Genomic DNA, 10731 nt, shown 5'->3' on the forward strand with positions numbered 1-10731 from the left:
TTTTGAGACGGAGTCTTGCTCTGCCGCCCAGGCTGGAGTGCAGTGGCCGGCTCTCAGCTCACTGCAAGCTCCGCCTCCCGGGTTCACGCCATTCTCCTGTCTCAGCCTCCCGAGTAGCTGGGACTACAGGCGCCCGCCTCGTCGCCCGGCTAGTTTTTTGTATTTTTTAGTAGAGACGGGGTTTCACCGTATTAGCCAGGATGGTCTCGATCTCCTGACCTCATGATCCGCCCGTCTTGGCCTCCCAAAGTGCTGGGATTACAGGCTTGAGCCACCGCGCCCGGCCTCACTTTTCTTGAATGATCTTATCTCATCCTGGTCTCCTCTCCATAGGCGGCCTGTTTTGTGTGGTTTGCCAGATCGTGACGGGAAGTTCCTGAAGTAAGTTAGGTTCTGCTTTTGTGGGAAGGGTGATCTTCCTTGTGGTTTTCTCTTGTTAGGATCAGTGCGGGATTTCTTACTGCTTACTTACCATTGAACAGTAACTGTTACGTCCTATCTGATGTGCATTTGTCAGAAATGTGTGTGGGTTTTCCTTGCCTCTACAGGGGACTGGAGTTCTGACGAAACCATTTCAGATGTATTGCCGAGGGATAAATACACAGCTCCCAGCCTGATTTCCAGTGATTAATATCCTCTTCATATGGTATTCTGGGCTAAGGTAGTAGGATCTTACCCTACCCTGTTTCTGTCTGTGTGAGTCTGAGCTGATGTATGAGAGTGGCCCTGATTTCTAGCATTTGCTGCTGTTAGGGGTTTTCTGATTCTGATGTTACACCCACAACATAACACTCTCCCTGTTACTTCACTAAACCTCGGAAGCAGGGTGTCCTTCCGGTTTTCCTGCCCTTACACAGCCCCGCCTCGCTGGAACCTTACCTGCACGCTGGCGCAGACACACACTTCCTGGTTTGCTTTCTGGAATTTGCTCCGGTAGTATCCCTGAATGTATGTTGAGACATCAGAGAAGATAAGGAACTATGGCTGCCACAAAAACTGCATCTGTTTAGCAAAGGAGTGGCTGACCAATTCTTAATTCCGCCTTGATTCTTCAAAATAGACTCTGGAGTCTCCAAATAAAGGGATGGCTAGTGGAGAGAGACAAGGTATCTTCATATGTTCTTTTAGGCAGATGGTTGAACTTTGTTTTATGAGGCAGAGCATGGCTGGGTCACGAGTCTTTTTTCAGTATGGTTGACCTTAAAGCTAGTTGAAATCCTTCAAAGATCTCATATAAATTGTATTGGTGGAGATTTGGGACAGACTACATTGGTGATTTCTGATTTGATACAATTATTTACTAGAGTAAGCCTGTTTCAATTTTTTGAAACTTAGGTCATCACTTAAGTAGTAATATCAATCTTGATCTTCATCTTTCAATAAAAGATGTTACCTCAGATTGATAGATTTTCACTTTGGTAGTAGGAAAATGGTATCTTGTTCCATTTTGCATCTGTTTGATAAATCTAGTGAGGTTGAAAACTTTTCATGTCTATGGACTCTCCTTCCCCATTTTTCCATTTTGAATTGCTATTTGGGGTTCATGGCCAAAATTAGGGGAAACTAGACTTCAGAGTGTTTACACGTTTCTTCTTCTGACTTTTTTGTTTTTGTTTTTGTTTTTTTTGAGATGGAGTTTGGCTCTTCTTGCCCCAGCTGGAGTGCAATGGCGTAGTCTCGGCTCTCTGCAACCTGCACCTCCCAGGTTCAAGTGATTCTCCTGCCTCAGCCTCCTGAGTAGCTGGGATTATAGGCATGTGCCACCACGCCCGGCTAATTTTGTATTTTTAGTAGAGTTGGGGTTTCTCCATGTTGGTCAGGCTGGTCTCGAACTCCCGACCTCAGGTGGTCCTCCCACCTCGACCTCCCAAAGTGTTGGGATTATAGTTGTGAGCCACCGCGCCCAGACTTTTTTTTTCTTTTCTTTTTTTTTTTTTGAGACGGAGTCTCGCTTTGTTGCCAGCCTGGAATGCAGTGGCACAATCTCGGCTCACTGCAACCTCTGCCTCCTGGGTTCAAGCGATTCTCCTGCCTCAGCCTCCTTAGTAGCTGGAATTACAGGTGCGTGCCACCATGCCTGGCTAAATTTTGTATTTTCAGTAGAGACGGGGTTTCACTGTGTTGGTCTGACTGGTGTTGAACTCCTGAGCTGATGATCTGTCTGCCTCGACCTCCCAAAGTGCAGGGATTACAGGTGTGAGCCACTGCACCTGGCCCCTTCTTCCAGCTTTTTTAGTAATCTTTCTTTTTGCTGACCTGTTCTCTCCCTGTTCCCTACTGTCAGGCAGTTTTGAAGCATTTTCTGAGCCTCACCACGTGACTTCCTTCACGCTTTGTCATTGTTTCACTTTTTTTTTTTAAGAGACAGAGTCTCGCTTTGTCACCCAAACTGGAGTGCAGTGGCCGGATCTCGGCTCACTGCAAGCTCCGCCTTTCGGGTTTACGCCATTCTCCTGCCTCAGCGTCCCGAGTAGCTGGGACTACAGGCGCCTGCCACCTCGCCCGGCTAGTTTTGTATTTTTTAGTAGAGATGGGGTTTCACCATGTTAGCCAGGATGGTCTCGATCTCCTGACCTTGTGATCCACCCGTCTCGGCCTCCCAAAGTGCTGGGATTACAGGCTTGAGCCACCGCGCCCGGCCTGTTTCACTTTTTTAATGTGAGTGAAAGCCAAGGGGAAGAAGAAAAAGAGAAAAAGGGTCACATTTGAATTACAAAATGCCTTTACACTCCCTATGGCCTCTGTATACAGATCCCTTCCTCTCTCTCTTTGCCTGACAAATTCCTTTTCATCTGTCAAAAGCCAATTCTGGGTTTTTTTGCTTAATTACTCTCATCTAAATAGGAACTCTGGGTCCCCCTTTCCAGTGCATTCCACTGGGCCCTGTCAGCTCCTTAACTCATTTCAGAGTAGTCATTGTTATTTGTGAGCTCCAAACTGAGACTCTTTTAGGCACTTAATAAATATTTGAATGAGTGAATAAACTAGGAGTATTAGAAACAAAATGCTTGGGCCGGGTGTGGTAGCTCACGCCTGTAATCTCAGCACTTTGGGAGGCCGAGGCGGGAGGACCATGAGGTCAGAAGTTCGAGACCAGCCTGCCCAATGTGGTGAAACCCTGTCTCTACTAAAAATACAAAAATTAGCTGGGTATGGTGACACGTGCCTGTAATCCCAGCTACTCAGGAGGCTGAGGCAGAAGAATCGCTTGAACTCAGGAGGTGGAAGTTGCAGTGAGCCGAAATTGTGCCACTGCACTCCGGCCTGGGCAACAGTAAGAGTCCATCTCAAAAAAAACAAACAACAACAAAAAAAAACAAAACAAAAAAGAGAAAGAAAGAAACAAAATACTTGTTCCTTGGTGCGGCAAAGAGCACTCAAGCATAAATTTAATTTTTTCAGCAAGGCAATTTTACTTTTTGCAGAAAGGGTGCTCCTCGCAGATGGAACAATGGTCAGAGCACACCTGAACAAGGGAGGGGAACGGGTTCGTATTCCTGACACAGGAATCCAGGAATCCCCTACTGCTGTGTCGTTCCCCTGTTGGCTAGGGTTGGACCACACAGTCTAAGCTAATTCCAGTTGGCTGTTTTAAAGAGACCAGAGGTATGAGCCAGAGTGGCGGGGTGAGTAGTTTAGTGGGAAGGATGGTTAGGAACAGGTAACTAAACGTGACTTAGGTCAGAGCAGGTGACCAGGATGAGTCAGGACGGAGCAGGCGACCAGGGTAACAGATGTGAACTACTGATTAAAAGTGGTGGAAAAGGTTGTTTACTGAAACTATGCAGAAGTTAAACTTTAAAATGGAAGACAATACTGGTTCTTTGAAGAGAAATCTAGAACTCACTGTATCCAACAGGAGAGATTTACGAAGAGTTTCTGTTATTTTTTCCATCTATGTCATTTCCCTGCTTAGTAACTTCTAGTGTGAAAATATCAAAAACAGGTATCTCTGAGAAGTGGACTTAGGGTTATTCTTTTTTTATTTTAGACTTTATTCTGGTTTGAGGTTTTTGTGATGATCATGTACTACTTTTATTATATAAGGATAGAAAAAACTATTAACACCAAACCCTTCGAATTTCCAGGTGCTTCCTATTGCCCAGCACCTGCATCTTTCTGGCCCCACTCAGCCTAGTTTTTTTTTCCACTGCTTGCTACCTCTGGCCTCTGATCTCCTTGCTGTCTCATGAGCTACATCATACTTACTGTTCCTGTTGCCTGGAATCCCATCTTCTGGTTAGGAAGATGATCTGCTATAAATACTGAGAGTACTTGCATTAGAGACTGAATAGTGAGAGTTTAGACTAATGACCTGGGGTCTCATCTTGAACATACGGTGCTTAAGGGATGAGGTTTCTGGGTCAGTTTTGATGAACAAGATAAATGGAGCATTCATTCATCTTAGCTTTCTAGAATAGTGACCTTAAAAGAGATAGAATAGTGAATGTATCTTCAAACTTGCCTGGGTCTCCACTAGTCTAAAGAAGAAAAAACCCTTTAATTCTGATGCTGTCACAGATGAAATCCTTTCATTCACTGATGTATTCATTCAAGAAATAATGACTCATCACCTACTCTGGGCTAAGCACAGTGTCCAGTGTGATGGTGATGTAATGGTGAACAAGATAGATACTCACTGGGTCCGTGCTTGTGGAGTTTGTATGTAGTTAGAGAAGACAGACATTAAAAAAGCAAATCCAGCATGATGAATGTTGAGATAAAAGGAAATAAACCTACGCTTGTGGCAATGAAGAGGTGTCAGAGGTTTCCTGAGTGAATGACATTTAAGCTAGTACTTGAAGTAGGTGTTTGCCGGGTGGAGGTGGAGGACAGAAAGTAGAGTCATCAGTTCATTCTGGTGTGTCCATGGCTTTCCTGGTTTTAGCATTAAAAGTCCTGTGTCCAGGGAGGTCATGTGCGAAAGCTTCCGATGGCCATTAAAGAAACAGTTAAGAACGGAAAAAACTTAAAGCCCAAAGAGGGAAAGACTAAAATGAGACGAGTCTAGAAAGTTAGGAGCCTGATGATGATGCACTGTTGGGCTTTACCTTAAGAACCATGAGAAGGTTTTAAGTAGGAGAATGAAGTGATAGTATTTGTTTTGTTTTGTATTGTATTGTATTGTATTGTATTGTATTGTATTGTATTGTATTGTACTTTGTATTTTGAGACAGTGTCTTGCTCTATTGCCCAGGGTGGAGTGCGGTGGCACGATCTCAGCTCATGGCAGCCTCCACCTCCTGGGTTCGGGTGATTCTCATGCCTCGGCCTCCTGAGTAGCTGGAACAGCAGGCACTCGTGATCACGCCTGGCTAAATTTTATATTTTTTTCAGTAGAGACACAGTTTCACCATGTTGCCCAGACTGGTCTTGAACTCCTGACCTCAAGTGATCCGCCCGCCTCAGTGTCCCAGAGTGCTGGCATTACAGGCATGAGTCACCACACCCATCCAAGGATGTTAATTTATTAAAATGGAAAACTACACATTTTATTCTCATATTTTTCTGTCACTGGATAGAAATGTTACTAGCAGAGTAAATAATCCAGATGCCTGTCATCAGCCTTTTTTTCAGGCATAAAGAGTAAGCATAGAAGGTAGAAGGCATGGCTGTGAGGTCATTCAAGTGATCTTTTCCTGAACACAGCAAATACTATAAATGGTTTTTGTCACTGTGGAAGTAGTCCCATTGTGAGACTGTCTGATTATTCCAATGATGCTTCCACTCTTCAGATTATTTCTAGAACTCTTCTTTTCGCATTGCCCTGGGAGCCTCTAGCATATTTTTTAGAGTATCTTCTTCACCAGAGGCAAACTCTTCATCCTTGCCTCTGCCTCTATTTCAGGTCGATTTCTCTTGCTCTCTGCATCCATGTTTGGCCCAACGTGGTTTCTTTCTTTTCCTTAAAAATTCCTTAAATTTTAAAAAAACATATTCATAGAGAGTAAAATTCACCCTTTAAGGTATACAGTTAAATGGGTTTTCTTTTTTTTTGAGATAGAGTCTTGCTCTGTTGCCCATTCTGGAGGCTGGAGTGCAGCGGCGCGATCTCAACTCACTGCAACCTCTGCCTCCCGGGTTCAAGCGATTCTTCTGCCTCGGCCTCCCAAGTAGCTGGGATTACAGAAGCGCAACACCACGCCCGGCTAATTTTTGTATTTTTAGTAGAGATGGGGTTTCACCATACTGGCCAGGCTGGTCTTAAACTCCTGACCTTATGATCTGCCTGTCTCAGCCTCCCAAAGTTCTGGGATTACAGGCATGAGCCACCGCGCCCAGCCAGTTAAGTGGGTTTTTAAAGTGTATTCACAAAGTTATACAGCCATCTCCACTATCTAATTACAGAATATTTACATTACTTCAGAGAGAAATACTGCACTGAATAGCAGTCACTCCTTATTTCATATCCCCCCACAAATAACCGCTAATCTATTTTTTGTCTTATGAATGGAATGATACAATATGTGGTGTTTTGTGACTGGTTTCTTTCATTTAACACCATGTTTTCAAGGTCCATCCATGTTGTGGCATCTATCAGTACTTCATTCCTTTTTACAGTCAAATGGTATTCCATTGTATGGATGAAAGAGACAGGGTCTTCTATATTGTCCAGGCTAGTCTTGAACTCCTGGGCTCAAGTGATCCTCCTGCCTCAGCCTCCCAAGTAGCTGGGATGGTGCACACCTGGGTTATTTTCAGTTTTTTTGTTTGTTTGTTTTGAGACAGCGTCTTGCTCTGTCGCCCAGGCTGGAGCGCACTGATGCGATCTCAGCTCACTGCAGCCTCCGCCTCCCGGATTTAAGCAATTCTCCTGCTTCAACCTCCTGAGTAGCAGGATTGCAGGTGCCCACCACCACACCCAGCTAATTTCTGTATTTTTAGTAGAGACAGGGTTTCTCCATGTTGGCCAGTCTAGTCTCGAACTCCTGACCCCAGGTGATCCGCCCACCTCAGCCTCCCAAAGTGCTGGGATTACAGGTATGAACCACTGCACCTGGACTCTGAGCATGATTTCTTACCTCATTGTTCAAATTTCTACAGTAATAAGTAGGCATCATTCATGTACAGCCACATTGTTCAAATTTCTACAGTAATAAGTAGGCATCATTCATGTACAGCCACATTATGGCCTGTAACCATGACCGGTCTGTGAGTTTGGGCAGTTTGAATACATAAGGATGCATTCTTATGTTATCCAAATTGTCTATGCTTTGCTGGTGAAGATTTTGAAACAAAATGTGTCATTAGAAAGTGTTTACTTGTTTATAAGGGCCTGAAACTACTGAAGGTGTATGGGATATTTATGAGTCTTGATTCAAAGTGTGAGTTTAAATGTTTGTTGGTGCCTCTGTGTTAAAAGCATTATGTTAAATAGTGTCAGATAGATACAGAGATGTATGGAAAGTGTTACCTGCCAGCCAGTTTAAGAAAAGTTAGGGCCGGGCACGGTGGCTCACGTCTGTAATCCCAGCACTTTGGGAGGCCAAGGCAGGTAGATCACCTGAGATCAGGAGTTCAAGACTAGCCTGACCAACATGGAGAAACCCCGTCTCTACTAAAAATACAAAATTAGCCAGGTGTGGTGGCACATGCCTGTAATCCCAGCTACTCGGTAAGGCTGAGGCAGGAGAATTGCTTGAACCCAGGAGGCGGAGGTTGCTGTGGTCTGAGATCGCGCCATTTCACTCCAACCTGGGCAACAAGAGTGAAAGTCCGTCTCAAAAAAAAAAAAAGAAGAAGAGAAAAGTTAGAAGCCAGGTAACTGAATTTCAAGGAAGTGTGCAAGTACCATATGGTTGGTTGGGACTCTGTCATTCTGGGTCCAGTCAGGAGAGAGAAGCCATACAGTAATTTGAACATGAAAAAACGTAATTCACTATGACAGGGTAATTGAGTAATGAGGGATTAGCCAGTAAAAAAATAAATAGAGCTCTAAAGAATGTTGGAATAGCAAAAGTAAGAAGCAAGCTACTACCCCTAGGGTACCCCTCCCCCTGCCTGGGAAAGAGCTCTTCCTTTCCCCAGAGCGGAGGTCCAGACCTTACTGGAGAGAGCATGGTTGTAAATCACTGAATGGCAGAGAAGTTTCTGCCATTTAGTGGTTCTTTGTTGGAAAAGTTGCTGACATCTGCCCTTTAGGGTGCCAAGGAGAATCGTTACCTCTGATACAAAACTGCCCAAAAGGAGTGTGTGGGGTAGTAGACTCAGTGCTGCTGGCCACCTTCCCCTATTAGAGTCTGATGCTGGAGGAGCTGCCTGCCCATCAGGAGTCTTGTGACAGCTGGAACCAGGAAGCCAAACTTCTTTTCTTCTGTAATGTCTCTCCAGCGCCCTGTATTGACAAAGCTTAGCATCATGCCCTGGCAAAGGAAAAGTGCTTAAAGGCCCCAGATCCATTTTTAGAATGGACAGAAAGGATGAATTTGGAATGGAGAGGCACGAGATCAGTAACTGGCATGAGAATGATATTAACTGCTGTAGGAGTGCAGAGACAGAGGAGAGGTCACATGGCAGTGAAAGTAGTATTTGAGAGAGAGCTTGTAAGATGAGTAGTTTGTTTGTTTGTTTATTTGACAGAATTTCACTCTGTCGCCCAGGCTGGGGTACAGTGGCGCGATCTGGGCTCACTGCAAGCTCCATCTCCCGGGTTCACGCCATTCTCCTGCCTCAGCCTCCCGAATAGCTGGGACTGCAGGTGCCTGCCACCATGCCTGGCTAATTTTTTGTATTTTCAGTAGAGACGGGGTTTCACCGTGTTAACCAGGATGGTCTCGATCCCCTGACCTCGTGATCCACCCGCCTCGGCCTCCCGAAGTGCTGGGATTACAGGCGTGAGCCACCGCGCCTGGCCAAGATGAGTAGATTTTTTAAATTGAGGATCGCTTACTCTTTTCATTGCAAAACAGTATCCGTGCATTTTAGAAAAGAATAGAATACAGACAAGTGTTGTTGTCTATATTCTATATTCTAGAAAGAAAGGAAAGGCACTCACATCCAGTGTCTACAAAGAGATCCAGTGTTAACTGCTTGATAAAAAATATTTTTTGAGATGGAGTCTCGCTCTGTTGCCCAGGCTGGAGTGCAGTGACGCGATCTTGGCTCACTGCAAGCTCCGCCTCGTGGGTTCACGCCATTCTCCTGCCTCAGCCTCCTGAGTAGCTGGGACTACAGGCGCCTGCCACCACGCCCGGCTAATTGTGTGTGTGTGTGTGTGTGTGTGTGTATACATATATATATGTATATGTATACATATACATATACACACACACACACATATATATATATTTTTTTTTTTTTAAGTAGAAACCGTGTTTCGCCATGTTAGCCAGTAGCCAGGATGGTCTCTATCTGCTGACCTCGTGATCCGCCTGCCTTGACCTCCCAAAGTGCTGGGATTACAGGCGTGAGCCACGGTACCCAGCCTGCTGCTGCTTTTGTATCTTTGCAGAAAACAATTGGTTTTAGGTGTAATAATACAACTTTATAAACAGACACTGGGAGAAACTTTCTACTTTTGGTATTTCAACTGTATGAAGTTTATTTGCATAACTTCTTTATAAGTTTGTCAAATAAACGTTATTTTAGTGTTCTTCAAGTGACCTTTAGGAAGAGATTTTCTGATGGAATATCGTATCTTAGAAGTCCGTTTTTTCGTGCCAGGCGCAGTGGCTCACACCTGTAATCCCAGCACTTTGGGAGGCCGAGACGGGCAGATCACTTGAGGTCAGGAGTTTGAGACCAGCCTGGCCAACATGGTGAAGCCCCATCTCTACTAAAAATACAAAAAATTAGCCAGGCGTAGTGGCGGGCATCTGTAATCCCAGCTACTCGGGAGGCTGAGGCAGGGGAATCGCTTGAACCTGGGAGGTGGAGGTTGCAGTGAGCCGAGATGGTGCCTCTGCACTCCAGCCTGGGTGACAGAGCAAGAGTCTGTCTCAAAAAATATATATATATACAGATAGAAGTCAATTTTACAAGCTAATACCCAATTTCTTTCTTTCTTTTTTTTTTTTTGAGAGGGAGTCTCGCTCTGTGGCCCAGGCTGGAATGCAGTGGCACGATCTCGGCTCACTGCAAGTTCCGCCTCCTGGGTTCACGCCATTCTCCTGCCTCAGCCTCCCGAGTAGCTGGGACTACAGGCGCCTGCCACCACGTCTGGCTAATTTTTTAGTCTTTTTTAGTAGAGACGGGATTTCACTGTGTTAGCCGGGATGGTCTTGATCTCCTGACCTCGTGATCCGCCCGCCTCGGCCTCCCAAAGTGCTGGGATTACAGGCGTGAGCCACTGCACCCGGTTGCTAATACCCAATTTCTAATTTAATTTAATTTAATTTAATTTTTAAAAATGGAGACAGCGTCTTGCCACGTTGCCCAGGCTGGTCTCTAACTAGTGGGCTCAGGCATTCCTCCCTCCTCGACCTCCCAAATGTTGGAATTACAGCTGTGAGTCACTGCACTGACCCCAAATTTTTCTTCTCTTCTCTTTTCTTTTTTCTTCTTTTTGCCTCAGCATACTGAGTAGGTAGGATTACAGGCGCACACCACCACGCTCATCTAATTTTTTTGCATTTTTAGTAGAGACGGAGTTTTGCCATGTTGGCCAGGCTGGGCTCGAACTCCTGGCCTCAAGCAATCCCCTGCCTCCGCCTCTGCCTCCTGAGTAACTGGGATTACAGGCGCGAGCCACCGCATCCAGCCTCCCAAATTTTCTTTTTTCTTTCTTTCTTT

The 10731-nt window shown here is 45.1% G+C and overlaps 1 protein-coding gene across 5 annotated transcripts in view; it reads left to right on the top strand.

The window, feature by feature from the left end:
- The window catches only part of PAK2 (p21 (RAC1) activated kinase 2), a 120696-nt gene that overhangs the window by 40405 nt on the left and 69560 nt on the right, over positions 1 to 10731 (top strand). The window contains exons 1-2 of one of the 5 annotated variants that reach the window (XM_017892218.1): positions 339 to 381; positions 549 to 661. The exons of the other annotated variants lie outside the window; for them this stretch is intronic. The gene's annotated coding sequence lies outside the window, so the exon portion shown is untranslated. Of the gene's footprint in view, positions 1 to 338; positions 382 to 548; positions 662 to 10731 lie in introns of those variants that run through there. 5 annotated transcript variants of the gene reach the window in all.

Source organism: Rhinopithecus bieti, unplaced genomic scaffold (genome assembly GCF_001698545.2).
Source record: "Rhinopithecus bieti isolate Rb0 unplaced genomic scaffold, ASM169854v2 scaffold_21777, whole genome shotgun sequence".
Taxonomy (NCBI): domain Eukaryota; kingdom Metazoa; phylum Chordata; class Mammalia; order Primates; family Cercopithecidae; genus Rhinopithecus; species Rhinopithecus bieti.